Source organism: Pteropus vampyrus, unplaced genomic scaffold (genome assembly GCF_000151845.1).
Source record: "Pteropus vampyrus isolate Shadow unplaced genomic scaffold, Pvam_2.0 Scaffold71, whole genome shotgun sequence".
Classification (NCBI taxonomy): domain Eukaryota; kingdom Metazoa; phylum Chordata; class Mammalia; order Chiroptera; family Pteropodidae; genus Pteropus; species Pteropus vampyrus.
The window spans coordinates 3,586,958-3,603,986 of NW_011888852.1; the positions used below are offsets into that span (position 1 = coordinate 3,586,958).

Below are 17,029 nucleotides of genomic sequence, written 5' to 3' on the forward strand. Positions count from 1 at the left end.
GAGAAGTATTTAAGTCCTCTCTGCCCCCTAAATATTTCAACTACATAGTCTGAAATTCTTTTAAAATGTTTTGGTCATTCTCTGCTCCCACTTTTGGCTGTTTATTAACAAAAAGTATTTCATATATTAAATACTAATTCACTCTAATTTTTTTCTCTTTTTAACTGTGACTGCATAGAATAACTTAGAATAAAATAACTCTAGGAAAACCTGATACGAGAGTTAAATAACTGAGAAACTCGAGATAACACTGGACTAGTTAAAATAGAGAACAAAGGGAAAAATAGTAGTTATTACCTAAAATATAAAAACTTTAACTCAATTTCTTGACGAACTAGGTTAAACATTTTGTTTTATGACAATGATTAACCAACAAGGCAAGTAAACCTGAATTTTATTTGATCATTTTATTTTCTGAACCTTTGTTTAAAAATAAATTGAGGGGTTTTTTTTATGACCGTTGATAAATGTGGCTGCACTAAGCTTATAGCAGAAGATCAATGTTTTAAAAATTGAAACAGTATAGGTTTGTATTGATTATTGTGGCTAAATCAAAATGAGAGGTTTTGTAACGGCTTTCTTAGACAGGCTACTCCCCAGTAATGGCAACCTATCAATTTTAGCTTTCTACTGATAAATCAGCTTGAAAATTGGATGTCAAATTTTTTTTCACTGAAGGAGTGATTTTTTCATGCCCTTTAACCTCTTCTGATATATTAGATTGGTTTATAAGACTAAGCTCTGTCTTACAGAAAGCAGTTGTCAAATTGACATTTGGATATATTTTCAAATGATTGTAACACCTATTTTAATCTGTGTATATACAGTAAACATTTGTATCATCATCCGTGATCTACCTCCCTAACTGCAAGGTTTGTTTATTTTGAGAAAAATTCAATTGTACGTTATAAAATTGTAGATTGTTCTGTTTTTGGATCTCAGAAGTTCAAAGAAGGTCAGAGCTTCAACCAGAAGATGAGGAAACAGGCTTCCAGAAGTATTTCAGGTTTCACTGAGTGAGGACATTGATTGTTTTTCCCTCGTGAATCGATTTTTGTTCTTTTCTTTTTTTCTTTTTATTTCCTTGAAAAACACTAATGGGTTAATTAATGGTAACTCTCCTATGCTGTTATGTGGTCAGTAGTAACTTGATATCCTTTAGTAACAAAAGACAAAACAAAAGCAAAATGTGCCAATACTTTATTTCTGAGGAACCAATATCGAGGACTTGAAATAATACTAGGAAAGATTTGATTGACAGCACAGAAAAACAGGCTTAATTTAGACTTAATGGGGTAGACTTCTGTGACAGGTCACAGTGCCATACCTTCACACCTATATAGCTGACTTAAAGTTAGCCTGAGAAGGTATTGATTGTGAAGTTTCTGTTGTGTAATTACTTTTTGCTAAGGAAAAAAAAAAGCACACACACGGGTGTATTGATCTAGAAAGGAGCATTTGAGTAGCAGTTTCCCTTGGCTAACAGTGAGTGTCATCTTTCAGCCATGATAAATGGTAACGTTCGGGCTCAGTGTAATTGCTTTGTGGTAAAATGAACCTCCTCTCCCCTTCTCCTTCCCATCAAGGAGATACAGTAATCATCTTTATCTCACAGCCGTGATTTACTGAACTAATGGTGCTCTTAATACAAGAAAACCCCCCCACCCCCACAGTATGTCCAGTTTTTGCTAACCGAAACAGAAATGCATTGTGAAACAATGGAATTTTAAAAAATTTAGAATCCATAAATACATACCTTTTTAATAAACTATCAATTATTCCCGACCTAAGCTTTTATCTCTCCCTCCATTCCTAGTCGTATTAGGTAGCCTTTGATCTTACCTTGAGTGTAAATTTCAAAAGAAAAGATAGAGGTGGTCAAATTTTATACACTTATTTTGAAATAGGAAGAATCATTTAATAAATAAATCTGTTTTCTGAAATTTATGACATTTGGTAAATATAAAAATTTATTTAGTTAAAATATTTTTTAGGAACCATTCTCTTAATATAACTTTTTTGTTTTTTTACAATTTTAAGTATTAAACAACATTTCAATTGTTTAGATTCTTTTTCTGTGATGCTTTTCTCCACTAAGAGCAAATGAGTTGCCTTGGATGTGAAAACCATACGTTCCCTACCCATTCTGAAAACCTAAGATAATTTGTATTATTTGTTAGCTTTCTGACAAAGATGTTTAATGTGTTATCAATTTTTCATTAAGCTTATGTTATATTTTGCTGAAAATAGATCTGTATTTACTTGCCAGTACTTTAATATTGCCCCTGGGTAATGACTTTTAGTTAAGTAATGTTATTTAAAGAATATCTGGCAGTCATTTTAGATCATTTTAAGACCGCTGTGAGGGGTTTGGATAAAGGTCATTTTCAATGATTGTGCTTAGTTAAATAAATGTGAAAGATTTCACAAAGGGAACATTGCTTTTCAGTGTGCCCTCAAAAATTTCCTCTTAGCACATCTGGGAATGCCAAGTAATATGTAGTTGTTTCTGCCTTGACGGCAATATATTTTATATTTTCCTTCTCGTTGTTTATTTTCTCCTCCTAATTCTGTTTATTCCCACAACCGAGCACAAAGGTTTCATTTTGTCATAAATTAGATCCATCACTTTTGATAGCTTATGGAAACCCCTCTATATTTCTTCGAAACGTTTAGAATGTGTAGGGTTCTTGCTATGACTTATTAAAAAGTATTACTTTTTCTTTTTTTTTTTTTTCCCCCGAGCACTGCCCCCTCTAGTGTCACCCTGGTTCACGGTTTTCTCTCACTCTGGCCACAGCTGGCCTCTTGCTGTTCACAGTTGAAAAGTGAAATCAATGCTTGGTCTAACAAAATGCAGATGAAAGCCATTCTGATCCTATATAGTCACTTCCCGTAACTTTATCAGCCTTCAGTTACTTATGTGATCTCTGGAAATCATGGTTTATTCAAGTAAGTACAGCCTAACTTCTGTGTTGAGATGTGCTGTCTGCTAGGAAAATAATACTTCCTTAAAGCCATAGCTCATCGTTATAGTGTTCTAAAATAACTATTGCTTTTGTTCCCCTGAAGGAAATATTATGTCTCTAATCAAGTCATTTATCATGTGAATTCTAGAAACTTAAACTCGAAGCAAAAATTTATACTCTAAATAAAGATGTTTCTTTATTCTAATGTTCATACAATTTAAAAATCTGGAACGAAGAATGCTAGAATACCTCAATCTAAATTATCATCGATCATGTATTTTCTTAAATATTTCTTTGAACAAAATTAGATAGAAAGCTGTATTGTAGCTGAATGCTTCAAAGGTCATGGAACTACAATGAGTTTGATGGAAAACAGCCTTTCTCTTTTCTATTTTAAATGGTTTCTGCTTTGATTACAAGCATTTATTATAATTATCAAGAGATTAGACTGTTGTTATAGAATCCTTGTAATGGAACCATTTAGAAGGAATATAATGGCAGTTTATTGGATTCTGAAAAGAAAAGAGCACAGATAAAGTGGTCTTATTTTGTAAATGGTTCGACTGCTAGCTAATTATACTAATTTTATTATTCTGTCTTAGTTCATTTGCTATGGTAGTTTTGTGACTAAGAGTACATTTTTGTTCTAATAAATAACCCGTCTTCTGCTGTTTTCTGTGGCTTCTGTCTGTGGTGTGTGTGCATCTGTGTGTGTGCTTTCTGAAAGAGGGAAGGTCCACAAATAAATAGCACTCAGTACTCTGATATGTAGTCTTCGTTTTAGAATTTACATTCGTACAATATTTCTCCTAATATGGCTTTTTAATATTAACTTATATTTTGATTTTTAAAATTTATTGGCATGTAAGATGAATCCATTTATTTATTACTTCAAAGTCATGTGTACTTATTCTTCTAGCTGCAGTAAAGCAGTCCCAGTGATATAAATACTCGGGAAGTTAGCCGACGTAAGACTCTCCAGTGCTAATATCTTTTCCTCAAAATCAATACAGTTGGCACTCAAGGTAGATGTATTTTGGATCTTTTCTAATTCCTCAAAGGTACAGTACGGTCCTTAACAGCAGTCTTTCTTTCGAGACTTTGATCCATTCGAAGCCAGATGCAATAAAATGCAAGATACGATATTTTGAAAGATACTAAATTCTGTAAAGTAGATTTTCCTGTCCTTTCCCAGACCAGCAATTAATGGAATTGCAATGTTTGCTGAAATACTAGAGTAAACAAGCAATTGGGAATCTCCGCCTGCAAAGAAAAGGAGCTAAAGCACAAACTGTCATCTGTCCGAGGTCCTGGGGTGGGTAGGAGGCCGAAGTTCAAGAAATCGGATCTTGGGAAGCGGAGAGAGACTGACATGGGGGCCCTGCTAGTTTAGAGATGACAGACTTCCCGAAAACACAGGTCACATGGCATTGATGCGTTATCTTGAGGATAATTTTAGAAAATCGTTTTGTTTTTATCAAGCAAGCAAAGAAAGCACCACTTTTTAAATTTGAATTTTACTTCTTTGAAGAATTTCAAACCATATTATCTTTACTTTTTTACATTCCATGGTATCAGTGTTCATATCATGATTTTGTTAATACCGTTGCTATACAAAAGTGTCTAGTCGAGTAGGAGCGATGGTTTTATTTCTGAAGCTTATTACCTACAAGGCCGCAAAGCACTTGTCATCCACCATAAGAAAGCTTTACATGTAGCTTAAAGGTTTCTAGGGATAATAACTCAGCGTAAGGCTATCCCTAGCCTTCTTTTCTTCATTGCTGACTTTCATGTATGTTGTACATATGGGAGATTTGAAATTGCAGTCATATGCCAGTTAACACAGATGTAAAGAGTGTAAATAAAAAGGAGAGACATAATTTAGAAAGACTGTGAAAAATGAGGATAGTTAAAAATGTACAAATTCATTATACATGCTACGAGTTTACCCCGTTTTGTTATTTAGCTCCACATTAATCTAATATTAAGCTTTGCTTAAAAGAATATAACATTTACGCGTATGTGTGTATGTATGCTTATAGTTTACATAGCTGTATATTGATAAATAAGAATTGCAGGTGCACAGGGTATATAGACAAATAAATAAGAATTGTGGAAGCATGGAATATGAAGGGACTTCAAAAGGGATATTTCTGTTCTCTACATAATTCTTGTAAGAACTACACTTAAAACATCCAGAAGAGTGAAATTAAGAAATTTACACGTATTAGTGGAAGACTTTCTTGTCATTGGTTGCAAACTTATCTGTCAGTTTATGAAGTTCTTGCTAAGTCTTCAGATATAATTACGTATATGTTAATTTTGTAAATTAATTTTCTCTGTGACTGAATTTAGTTTTCCCTCGCATCTCAATGTATGCGTATGACATATAATGCCACTTTTGTTAATATGACTCTAGTCAGTGTTAGTGCTAGAACCTGTCTCCTGGAGAGGCAGACTGATTGGTAAAGAGGCATCACAAGCATATTGTTTCTCTTGGGTTTTATATAATGAATCAATAAAAATAAACTTTCCTACAAAGCCATCATTCATATTTTTATATGTGATATTTTTTATTAACCTTATTTAGCCTCAAGGAGGCTAATATTATTATATCATTGATTATGAAAATGAAAGCACACGAAAAGATTTATGTTTACTTATTAGGACCATAATATAACAACTGAATGACATTACTGGAAAATAAAAGAAATTAATGAAACTTTGCACTCACTTAAGTATTTGCATCAAATGGAAATGAGTTTCACTACTAAAATTTGGTATAGGTCTCTAATTCTTTTGAAAGTTCTGAAAACCATACATTTTTTCATGTGCTTATGGAAAACGTATCTGGTGACAAAACTTAATTTAAACCAATATGTGGCTATTTGTTGTCTTTATTTATCCCACTTAGTGTGAATGTTTATACATTTTTTGCAAAAATATTAATTTCTGTAATTATGACGTACTAACCACAATGCTACCAGAGTGGCACATGGTACAGAGCAGCTGCATTTCAGTAATTTTCTAACGCTGGAAAAACTTTGATTTGAAAACATACTCAATCCCAAGGGTTTTGGATAAGAACCATACTAACAATGAAAATAGCAAATCGAGTTGCCAAGAGACCTGGAGCGATCAGAAGGGAAATAAGAAACTCAGGTGTTTAGATAAATGGAACTTCCTTTTCCTTAGATAATTTCAAATTAAAGATGGTGATCTTGCCCAGAACCAAAGGTGTTTTGAAGCACAGAAGATAAAGACTGAGTAGAGTCAGCAGTATTCAGAAGGGAGGTCCTAGTTAGGGCACACTGTGATTGTTGATGGCCTTCCAGGTCACAGCTGGATGTTCCATGGGGAAGTCTTTTCTGTGATCATTTTACCTGTTGGCTTTCTAGAGCTAGCACCTCTGGCTCGCTGGGACTCCTAGCTGAGTCCCATTCAGAAATTATAATCCACCTTCTTTCTCAGAAGCTACTCTTTTCACAACTTCCCTAGGCTAGACTACCCCTACCACTATGGCTGATTGGTTTTAAAATTGTGTTTAATCCATATAATTTGTCTAGTTATCCTAAAGTCGAAGAACAGTAATTGCTGGAGGAAAGAGCCCTATGTAGTTGCCTAGAGTTATCCTAGAGCAGCAGTGGAGGCTTTCTCTCAAAACACATTTTTAGCACATACGACAAGATTCTGAAAATTCTTGTAGCCTACCCAAACTTAAAATTAACAGTTCTCACTGGATTTTACTTTCATTCTAATGAAGCAAATTATAAATGCAATACTCCAAAAATTAGGATAATTATGTGTCATGGAATATGTAGTATGAAATCAGTTTTCAGACTTCTAAAGTAATATCCTTTAATATGATTTTTTCTTTGATTTTTTGGGGGGAGGGGCTTGGTAAACTTTGGAATCCAAAGCATCATTGGAATACTCGTTTATTCCAGAAAATGTTCTGATTATTATATTTAGATCATTTAAATTTAGAGGCCCTTTTGTATTTAGTTTCAAGTATTTATGGAAAATTTGAGTACCACTAAAATATACTTTTCTTATTTGAAATTTTTATATATGTATATACTATCAAGAGTATACTGGTTTGCAGCTGTAAAGTAAAACACTGAGACAATTGGAAATATTATTTCAGTTCCTTTTTTTTTCAAGTTAAAGGAAGTAGTTATACAAATACCTTGTTTAATCTTGAATTCTGCCTCCCTTCCATTTATATTTGTTTTTGATTAGACACAGCAAACCTAAACTCAAGTTCTGCACCTTTAAGAGGAGTCTCTCTAATTGGCTTATTTTCCCTGTGGATATTTGTTAAACATTGCAACTACCACTTTTGCTGCCCGTTTCATCTTACAGACCAAGAGCCCATTGTAGGTATTCTAATATGATATGTAGCATATCTTGGTAACTAAGGCTTGCCTTCCTATTTCAGCTATTTTATATCATACTTAAACAGATATAGAGAAACAGTACTTCATACCCTTTTAAAAGGGATGTTTGTTTAACATACGTACACCTCTTTGTGTAGTCAAGGACCAGATGAATAGAATTCAGAAAATGTCTTAACTGATTATTAAGCATTTCCTGTCTTGCTCCCCATCACTGATGGATTGGTCCACCTCCACCGTACAAGGGAACACTAGACAGATCTGAAAGCATTGCTCTGGGATCAGGAACTTACATATTTCTTTACCTTTGAAAAAAAAGGATTGTCTCCTCAGGACACACGGGGAGATGTAATTCTCTCCTTCTTCCCTCTCTCCCTCTCCTTCCTTCCTTCTGTTTGGTCTTCCAAAAGAGCTTAGTATGTTTATGATCATTGATGAAAATGTATGTATCACAGGAAAGCTGTTATGTGTTCAAACTCTGAGCTTTTCTTTAGTCATTATTGTAAAGATTTTTCAAATCAAAAGTGGTTGAGTTCCAATCGACCAACAAATTCATATAAACGTATTTTTCTTGCTAAATGAGCAAGAACTCCAATAGATCGAACTTGTGAAAACAAGCATTTTCTAAATCGTGCTAGTGACTCTAGATCCTGCTGTCTCCTTCAAAAAACATATGCATATGTATCAACACAGAACAGAGAGCCAGCTTTTGGGTGATCTCCAAACCTGTCCTAGATACGGGATGAGCTAGATTAACAGATTCTCTGCCAGATAATCATGTGTGATTTCTGCTCTCACCTTTATTATTGTCTTTATTTTGCTTATATTAGTTTTACTTTACATTTTTTTTCTAATTCTTTGAGATGCAAGTTTAGGTCGTTGCTTTTGGACCTTCTTTTTTACTATAAGTATTTAAGGCTATAAATTTCCTTCTATGCACTTCATTAGCCGCATCTCACATCTATTTAACTTTTTTTTTTTTTTTTAACACCTACAGCACCTGGTCTTCCTAGGTGGTCTCCCATCTAAGTACTAACCAGGCCCGACCCTGCTTAGCTTCCGAGATCAGACGAGATTGGGCACGTTCAGAGTGGCATGGCCGTAGACACATCTATCTAACTTTCATTAGCAAGTTTGAAATATTTCCTACTTATAATTTCTTTTATAACTAATATATTATTTATAAGTGAGTTTAATTTGTACTATATCTTATTATTTCATTATAGCCAAAGAATATACTCTATATAATTTCAGTTATATAAAGTTGTAAGATTAGTTTATGACTCAGTATATATGGTGTATCTTGGCAAATGTACTGTGTACACTTGAAAATAGTGTGCATTCTTCAGTCATCGAACAATTATTCTACAAATTGAAATTAGGTCAAAGTAATTGATAGTATGGTTCATATGGTCTGCATCTTTACTGAATTTTTTGTCTACTCGTTCTGTATATTCAGAGAGGGTTGTTTTAAAATTTCCTTCATTGTGAAGGATATTTTTCACTGGATATGGAATTCTGGGCTTATAGTATATAGTAAAGGATAGTATATAGAATAGTATGAGCTTTCAGTACTTTAAAGATGCTTTCCCACTGTTTTCTAGGCTCCATGTTTTTCTCTTATACATAATGTATCTTTTTTTTTTTTTCCTGAGGCTTGAAGATTTTGTCTTTCTCTTTGGTTTTCAACAATTCAGTTATGATGTTCCTGGGTGTGTGTGTGTGTCTGTATTTTCTAAGAGATCACTCAGCTTCTTAAATCTGTAAGTTTATGTCATTACAAATGTGGTAAGTTTTGGCCATTATTTCTTCAAATATTTACTCCTGCTCTCTTTTTGTTTGGGGGACTTTAACTGCATGTATGATAGACCTTCTGATATTTTACTTCAGATACCTAAAGCTCTATTAATTTTTTCCATCTTTTTTTCTTTCTTCCTCAGGTTAAATAATTTCTGTTGATCTGTCTTCAAGTTTACTGACTTTCTCTGTATTTCCATTTGGCTATTAAACCTATCTCATGAATTATTATTTCATATATTTACCTTTGCATTCTAAAATTTCCATTTGATTCTATTTTACATTTTCTATTTGCTGAGATTTCCTATCTTTCTTTCATCATGATTATATTTTCCTTTACTTCATTATAGTAGCTATTTTAAAGCCCTTGTCTAATAATCCCAACACCCGACCATCTCGTGGTTGATATTCATTGATTATCTTTTTTTTTTCTTGAAAATGGGTCATATTTTTATGGCTCTTTGTAGCTGTTTATTGTATCACAGTAACTATAAACATTATGTGCGGAAGCTCTGAATTCTGTTACATTCTTCTAAGGAGTGTCGACATTATTGTTTTAACAGACATTTAACTATGTTAGACTTAGACTTTATACTTTGTCACATCTGCAGTGGGCTGTGGCTCACATTTTGGTTCAGACTGCTTTTGTGCATCCTACTCATCATGGTTCAAGAGCCAGCAAGAGACCTGAACATAATTTAAGCATGAGATTTGGTGTTCCCCTTCCCAGGCATTCTCTTTTCCATGGTTCCCACTTCACTCTGCTATCTCCGGGAGATTCAATTGGTTAGGACCTAATTCCTCCAAACTAAAAGCAGAACCCCAATGGGAAGTGCTTTTTTCATTCTTGTCTTTTCCACACCATTCCTCTAATCCCCCTCCCTCTGCCTCTGTATTATATAAGCTAGTCCCATTGGCTCCGTCTATAAAATATATCCAAAATCTGACCTCTCCTCTCCAGTTCCCATGCTGTCTGCCACAACTCTCTCCATCCTGACAGCCCCAATATTTACCTAACCTGATTTTCAGCTTCCACTTTGATCCTGTATGAATTTTCCTCACACAGCAGCCAGAATGAGATAAAGTATAAATCACTCTTATTATTACTCTTTTTAAAATCTTACAAAGATTTCTTCAAGACCCTTAGTGATCCTGTCACTGCCTAATTTAAGAATACATTTGGTCTTCTTTTTTTCCAAGCTTAAGCCACACATTAACATTCCTTCTGCTACTTAAATATACCAAGCTCATATTCAACATAATGCCTTCTCAGCTAGCTCTCTCTACTGTTCAGTATGCTTTTACCTTTTATCTTGGATGCCTAGATCCTTCTCATCACTGAGATATCAGCTCATATGTTACCTTCTCATAGAGGCTTTCCCTAAATATGTAATTTTCCTAGTCATTCTCTATTCCATAACTAAGCTTTATTTTCTTTGTAATTCTTATTATATATATGTAATTCTTATTATAAAAAGTATTATATACTTTTTAACATACTTATTTTCTGTTCCACTACATGAGAATTGTAAACTCCTTGAGGGTACAGACCATTGCAGTCTTGATCATCACTATATTCCTGGTTCCTAGAAATAGTGCCTTTTCTAGAATAGGCATTAAATAAGCATGTGTTTATTAAATACTAAACCTGCTGGTTGAGCTTGATACAAGACTTCTTGAGCCTCTCTCTTCTTATCTATGAAATTGGAGGTTAATATATATTTTATAGAACCATTTTAAAAATCAGATGATCAATCGGTTTAAAGAATATAGTATGGTGTCTGACTCATATTTCTTGCTCAAAATACACTAGCTCAATGAGAGCCATAAAAGAAAAAAGAGATCTAGTATGCCCTATTTTTTTCTCAGCAAGAAATACGATATAGTTTAAAGGATTATAACACAACCTTGAGAAAGACAATGAGGGGAAAGAGCCGTAGAGTTCAGAATATCAGAGATGGCCGAAAGCTTTCTGCAGGCCCGAGGCTCTGTGCCACGGGGCCCCATCCCTCCTCCTCCTACTGCCTCAGTCCTCGGTAGCCTTCCTCTTTCTGTATTTTACCATTTCTTGTCTGGAATTTGTAGTCTGCAAAGTTCCTTGGGAATGTTTGAATGGGATTCAGACTGGGACGATTGAGGCAGTCACAGATCTCACTGAACCAAAATTCATGTATTCATTCACTTATTTATGGAAGTCTGCAGTGTTAGGAGAAAAGGAAAAATCACTAAGAAACCATTGTTATTAGAGTCGGAAGTCTTAGGGTTCTCCTTTTTTAGTGTGGAGGTACTGACATCAAAGTTCAGTACCTCCCTGCTATATTCACTTTATCCTTGAGGCTCATTTCTAGCGTCATCTCCCCCTGATCTTTCCAGCAGAATTTCCAAGTCCTTCACATGTGCTCTCTCAGAGCTTTATTCAAACATCAGTTACCCCATTATATTGTAATTGTTTATATTGTTTATATCTTTATCTTTCTCTCCACAAGACTTTAAGCTTCTCAAGTAGAAAATACTCCCTGTTAATCTTTGTTGGCTTAACTCTTAACACAGTTACTAGAGCCAGGTCGTCACTCTAAACAGGCACTACAGCAAGCACTGTTTCTAACCTCTGGGGACACAGCAATGACCAGGAAAAGGTCTCTGCATTCATGAGCAGGTGAGAGGTGGCATGAATGACCTAACAAACTGACAGGCTCCTGGCTCATTGTACGTAATGTTTTTAAATGAAGAATCACATATCACTGTCAGCATATTCCAAAATAAGGTCAAAGGGCTGTCAGTAAGTATTACTTGAGTAAAGTATTACATGGTCAAATGAGTTTGGGTGTTGAGTTGGGATGTTGAGTTAAAGAAAATTAAATAGTTTGGTTTAATGCAGATTTTCACGTTAAGTAGAAATCTCTCTACCAGAGCCCTAAACATCTTAGTTAATTGAGTCTATATGGCTAATATTCTAAAACATTTGTTAATAATCTCTATCTTATATTGAGTCAATTACAAGAGGAAAGGTTCTTAGCGTTTTGCAAAGGGTTTTTGCAGTCTTTAAATAGTTCATTAATCAATCATATCTGTCTGTTGCCTTAGAAAGAATATGCCTTTAGGGAAGACAGAGGTCATATATTATCAGCTAAATTGTACATAATTTTATACTCATTATTTATGTTTGCATTCAAATAAACTTCCATTGAAGGTCAAATCAATGGATATGGATTGGTGAATTGTGCTGAGTATTCTAGTCATGTTTCTATGTATTATTTTAAGCATATTAGCTGCCTTTATGTAAAAAAGGAAATATGAAATTTATTAAATACTGAATAGCAACTGTCCATCTGTAATTATAGTATGTGTATATGTGTATAGCAAATCTTTTTTAGCATATGCTCCTTATTAAATTTATGTGAACTATTTAAATTTTGAAGATTGAATTAAAATAAAGTAAAATTTTTTGCAGGAAACTAATCTAAATTGGGGAAAATAGTTTAAAACCACTACAAGAGTAAACAAGAAAATTTTTGAAATATTAAATTTTAATAGAAAATTTAATTTAAATATAATTTTAATAACAGGCATGAATATTGAGGTGAATGTTTAAATTTACTTAAATTATATAAGCACAAGTATTATGCTATTCTTTAGAAAAACATTTTATACTTGAACACTAAAAATGAATTCAAAATTAAATGTTATATTTAAATACATTTTTAAAATAATTATAAAATTGTTAATTTGTGAATTTGTGAATACAGTTTTAAAAACATTGATCTATTTAATTAGATAGGAGGTAAAAATATAATGAAAATTTTGCTGGGTACTCAGCTACTTTTCTTCCTTGTCTATTATGAGAGAGAAAATTACTTTCAAAGATGGTTTTATGAAAGTAGGAAGGGAGTAGGATTTGGTGGTTTTCTGGATGGACAAAAAGAAAAGTGCCCACAAAGTTGAGAGCTTTTGTAAATAGAAAGTTAATTGTAAAATTCATACGCATACTATTTCAGTTTAAAGGCGAATGTATGAGATAACTTTTTTGAATGGAAACATTTTTCTTTGGTAGGCCTCATAAATATCAGAAAGAATCAAACACTAATGGGCCAGCTTGCATTTGATTACTTAAATGATTGTATAGCCTAAAGCAAACTTCACAAAGGCAGGCTAAATTGTTACCATGTTCTTAATTTACTATGTTGTATTTTTCTATTTGGGTTAAATATGTTGTCACTAGCAAATCATTCTCTCCTACAAAGGAATCATCGGCTACTAAGCAAGTAGTAACTTTTGGTTCCATTTCCAGAAGTTCGATAACTGCTTTCACCCCACGTAGTATGTATCAGCAGAAAAGCCAAATAGGCCAGGCTATAGATGGATTTGTTAAAATGCATAAGTGTGTTTAATAATTAATAGCTTTGCTCTGCCTTCCAAAAGTTGTCTCTAGCATAATTTTGTTTTAAAAGTTAAATCCAATTTTAGTACATGAAAACATCATGAGAGAACAATCCAATTAACAAATATTATCGCATCCCTGTTATTTGTAAATGCCGTTCTAAGTACTATGATGTGGGGTGGGGCACAAAGCTGCATGAGACAAACATCCTGATCTCTTGTTGCTTACAGTTTAGGGAGAGAGTCAGGTATAAATGCATGAAGTAGTAAATGTTTAGATCCATATATTACAGTAAAATGTTTAATTTCTAAATTTACAGGCAAGGATATTTTAGAGGAAAAATGGCTTGTGATATCAATTAAATGCTGATTAGAAAGGCATGAACATTTCAGTGAGAGGAATAGCATGAAAGTAGGAACGAACAGCACAAGCTTAGAGGACAGTAGAGAGAAGTAGAGATTCTAAATAGTGCTGAGGGAGTGATGAAATTGGTAAGAGGGTGACACTGTGGACCCTGCAAAGCAGAATATCAGATTTACTTCTGCATGTGTGTGTGTATATGTGTATATATCACCACAGTTCAGTGTTGCATTAAAAAGTGTCAGACCTCTAAAAACCATATCTGAGTTTCTGGAAAATTTATTGTTTTGGTTTGATAGAAATGCAACTGTATGTGCGTGAGTTTGTAAAACAGCTGATATAATTACTATTTATTAGTGGACTTGTAGCAAGCGCTAGGAAAAGAGCATTAATCAGAACTCTTAGTCTCATATAGGTAAGAAAAGTAATACTCAGATAAGTTGTCATTTACCTAGCGAGTGTCAGGATTGGGACTTGAACCTATTTCCAGCTATCTATTGCTCCTGGCTGCTGCCTACTTACATGGACCATACACTGGGCTGAGCACTTTGCAAGCATTCTTTAAGATAAGCTATGAAAGGGGTTCTGTTTATCCCCATTTTCTAAATGAAAGAACTGAGGTTTATATAATGCAATAGCGACTATCATAAACTTAATAATTTTAAATAATATAAGGTTTGTAAACGTTATATAACTGAGACACCTTTTGTATAAAATATTTAATGGGACAAAACCATTTATTTTTACAGCAATGGATGAAATTTTAAAGATAATTAAAAACTGTACAATTTAGCATAAAGATATTCCTCAAAATTAAGTAAATCCTTTTCTGTGTGATTTCTTATAGTGATCAATTCTTAAGTCTTGTGGGAAATAATTTTTAATTATAATTTCTAGATATTTAAGCTGATTCACCACAGTGGTAATTATTAGAATAAAAGAATAGTCTGCTTCCTTCAAGTAGGATAATTACTATATAGAATTAAATGCTTCACAAGTAATTTTATAATTTTCTTAATTGAGATTAAAGTAATTATTTCCTCCCTAAAATTGAGAGCCTAGTGCTACAGGAAGTGAGAAAAATAGTGTCTACAAACTCTGAAAAGCTTTGTACGCTGTTGCCAATTTTTTAAATAAAAAAGTTGAGTAAGAAAAATAGTTAAAGTGAAAATGCAATTCAATATTTACTAACAGAGAGCTCATTGAATAAAGGGTTTTTTCTTTGTTTTTGTTTTTCGAAACTACAGAAATGCCTTGTTAAATTGTTCATAATGTTGGAGCCACTTTTTTTTTTTTTCGCAAGCATTAATTAAGTGAAAAAGTACATCAAATTGTCCCTTAAATTGTTTCACCATTAAAACTTTTATGTGTACTCTAACCAGATCTTCTGTGGAGGCTCATACCTGGCGACCTCTTTAAGAAACAGCCATTACAGGAAATGAATTGACAGTGCTCCACCGGGGTGACTCTCCTTAGTTACAAAATAAGGAATGCTCGAGAACCAACCATCCTACTCTGTCTGGATACTCCACTCCTAACTGTATTCTTTTAGTCGAGATTCAGAATTTACAGATATTGTAAATAAATATTTTGTGAGAATTGAGCCCAGTTTCCTGGACTACACACTAAAATCATTGCTCTTACGTCCTATAGTAGCACATAGAACCTCACCAGATGTTTATGGGCTTATTTTTCTCATCTATCACTTTCACATTGAAAACTATTCTTGAAAGACTATGAAACAAGTTTATTTCTTACAAAACCAAGAAACCAGATCATAGGGAGTAGTGGTGCACCCAAGAGGCAAAAGGAGTCACCTAAATATTTTTCATGCTCAGAAAACTGCTTTCTGTGAAGAAAATAACGTAGACTAAAAGGCAAATGAAAGATTCAAATAATAGTCTATCAGGAAACATTTCTTTTCACAACATTCAAAAAAAAGTAATATCAGCCCTCCAATATGATTATTATTTTATGGATAGAAAGAAGGCTTTTTTTCTTGAATGGTTTAATCTACCTTTTATCAAACAGGCATGCATCTGCCTCAAACGTACAGAATAAATATAACTCCCTTTAAAATGAATATATAACAATGTGGTTTTTCAAAGTTCACTGTGAATAAACTAGGAGTTTTCTTCTGTAGTATATTTTATGTGAAAAGATTTTGCTTTACGTGTTCTGTGACTAAGATTATGCTATCATACTTTAACCAAATAATACTACCTTTTCCTCTTTCTGATAAAAAAGTAAATAAGGTGCAAAAAATGATACAAAGAAATGCAACGCAGGGGAAAAGGTAGGCAGAAGCTGCAGACGGGTGGTCCAGAGAGAGCAGCAACAAGCAAAAAAGTGAGATCAGAACTCTGGTCAAAATAAGAAACCCGTGCTGGAAACATAATTTTAGACAAAAAAAAAGTTTACTTTCCTACCCACTTTCTTTTTCATGTCTTTATTATTTATTTATTTACTTACTTATTTATTTTTCTTTTAATTTTTCAGTTAGAGTTGACATTCAGTATTATTTTATATCATTTTCAGCTGTATAGCATGGTGGGTAGACATTTATGTAATTTATGAAGTGATTCCCCCCAATTAGTCTAGTACATATCTGACATCATACGTAGTTATTACAGTATCATGAGCTGTATTCACTATGCTGTGCTTTACATCCCGTGACTACTTTGTAACTACCAATTTGTACTTCGTAATTCCTTCACATTTTCCCCCAGGGTCCCTAACCCCACATCTGGCAATCGCCAGTTTGTTCTCTGTATCTACGAGTCTGTTTTTGTTTTTTGGGTTTTTTTGTTCTTTAGAATCCACATATAAGTGAAACAATAAGGTATTTATCTTTCTCTGTTTGAATATTTTACTCAGCATAATACCCTCTAAGTCTATCCATGTCACTGCAGATGGTAAGGTTTCATTTTTTTTTTTTTTTTTTATGACTGGGTATTATTCTATTGTATATATGGACCACAGCTTCTTTATCCAGTTGACTATTGATGGGCACATACGTTGCTTTCATATCTTGACTATTGTAAATAGTGCTGCAGTGAACAGAGTTGCATAGATCTGTTCGAATCAGTGTATTAGTTTTCTTCAGGTTACCTCCAGACTGTTTTCCA

The 17,029-nt window shown here is 33.5% G+C and overlaps 1 protein-coding gene and 1 non-coding gene across 2 annotated transcripts in view; one reads left to right on the forward strand and one right to left on the reverse strand.

Annotated features, from left to right (window-relative positions):
• Nucleotides 1–17,029, forward strand: part of NBEA (neurobeachin) — a 600,762-nt gene that overhangs the window by 334,312 nt on the left and 249,421 nt on the right. The gene's annotated exons all lie outside the window — the stretch shown is intronic.
• LOC111740993 lies at nucleotides 8,355–8,473 on the reverse strand. The gene has a single exon (XR_002780824.1). It is a non-coding gene; the product is annotated as a 5S ribosomal RNA (ribosomal RNA).